We start from the raw sequence: 1,865 nt of genomic DNA, 5'->3' as shown, positions 1-1,865 counted from the left end.
AACGGGAGGTGGGGCTGGGTGGGGCAGCCATCAGGGGGCTACAGTAGCTGGCGGGGGATGGGGCCAGGTGGGGCAGCAGTCAAGGAACTGGGGTGGATCATGTGGGCCTTGAGGGGGGGAGTAGCCCCTGCAGGGGCCATTTGGCCCCTGTTGGTGGCCATGTCCTCTGTGTGGGCACCATAGCCCTTGTGTTGGGGCTCAAACCCCTGTTGGGGGGCCATAGCCCTTGTGTGGAGGCTGTACCCCCTTTTGGGGGGGGCATAGCCCCTGTGTGGGGACCAAATCCCCTGTTGGGGGGCTGTAGCCCCTGTGTGGGGGCCATAGCCCCTGTGTGGGGGCCGAATCCCCTGTTGGGAAGCCGTAACCCCTGTGTGGGGGCCATAACCCCTGTGGGAGGGCAGCAAAATATATATTCATATATTCATAAATTCATGAAACATATTTAGAATTCACTCTATTATTATGATACAAGACATGCTTTAACACTGTAAGATATATCAATAAAACATTGTCCAACTGATTGCTGTCCCTGTTTCACTCTCTCTCTCTCTTTATAGTGGTCTTTTGTTTTTCTTGTGGAGGAACATGGATTTTGGGGTGTTTAACAGAGTGACTTTGGGATTTTTTTTATCATGAATTTTTCATTTTCCAATAGGGAACAGCAGAATTCCTACTAGGGAGGCCAGTAGCAGGACCCTGCCTGCTCAGAGCTGGCACCTTGGACCCAGCTGGCTGTGGCTGAGCTTCAAAAGCTCGAGCCCCACCTTGACCCCCCCCCCCCTGCCACTGGCAGGAGCACACGCTGGGATCACATGACCCCAGACAGTTGTTCGTCCAACCTCTTTTTGAATTTACCCAAGGTAAGAGCGAGGATCATTTCCCTAGGAAGTTGGTTCCAGATCCTAGCCACCCTAACAGTGAAATAGTGCCTCCTAGTCTCTAACCTGAACCTATTCTCCAGCAGCTTCTGGCCTTTGTTCCTCGTCACCCCAGGTGCTGCTGGTGGGAATAGTGCCCTTCCTATTTGCTGCTGATCTCCCCTAACAAGTTTGTAGGCAGCCACCAAATCCCACCTCAGCCTCAGCTTGCTGAGGCTGAACAGGTTCCTGTCTCTCCGCCTCTTCTCATAGGGCCTGCCCTGTTGCCCTCCAACCAAGTGGATGGCCCTCCTCTGAACCCTCTCAAGGCAGGCCATATCCTTCTTAAAGTGCGGTGAACTGGACACAGTACTCCAATTGTAGCCTGACCAATGTCATCTGGAGGGGGTGTATCACTTCTCTGGACCGGCTTGAGATGCATCTTTGGATGCACAAGGTGCAGTTGACTTTGCTGGCTGAGATCTGGCATTGGTGGCTCATGTTCATCTTGGAGTCAATAATGACTCCAAGATCCCTTTCCGCCTCTGTGCTCACAAGGGGAGCTCCCCAGCTTGTATGTATGCTGTGGATTCTTCTCCCCAGGTGCAACACCCTGCATTTATCTACATTGAACCCCATCCTATTACCATCCACCTACTTCTGTAGTCTGTCTAAATCTAATTGCAGCTTCTCTCTCCCTTCGAGCGTACCTACGTCTCCCCACATCTTGGTGTCAAACTTGGACAACGTGTTTTCCATCCCCTTGTCCAAGTCGCTGATGAAGATGTTGAACAGTATAGGCCCTGAGACTGAGCCCTGGGGGGACTGAACCCTGGGGGGCCTCACTATTCACATCCCGCCAGGTCGAGTATGACCTGTCCACCACCACTCTCTGGGTGCGCCCCATCAGCCAAGTTTTGACCCATCCAACTGTGCAGGCATCAATGCCACAGTTGCTCAATTTATTAATGAGAATGGGGTGAGAGACAGTGTCAAAGGCCTTCTTAA

The sequence above is a fragment of the Alligator sinensis genome, unplaced genomic scaffold (assembly GCF_000455745.1).
Source record: "Alligator sinensis unplaced genomic scaffold, ASM45574v1 scaffold448_1, whole genome shotgun sequence".
In the NCBI taxonomy this organism is placed as follows: Eukaryota; Metazoa; Chordata; order Crocodylia; family Alligatoridae; genus Alligator; species Alligator sinensis.
This window is presented reverse-complemented; position numbering follows the sequence as displayed.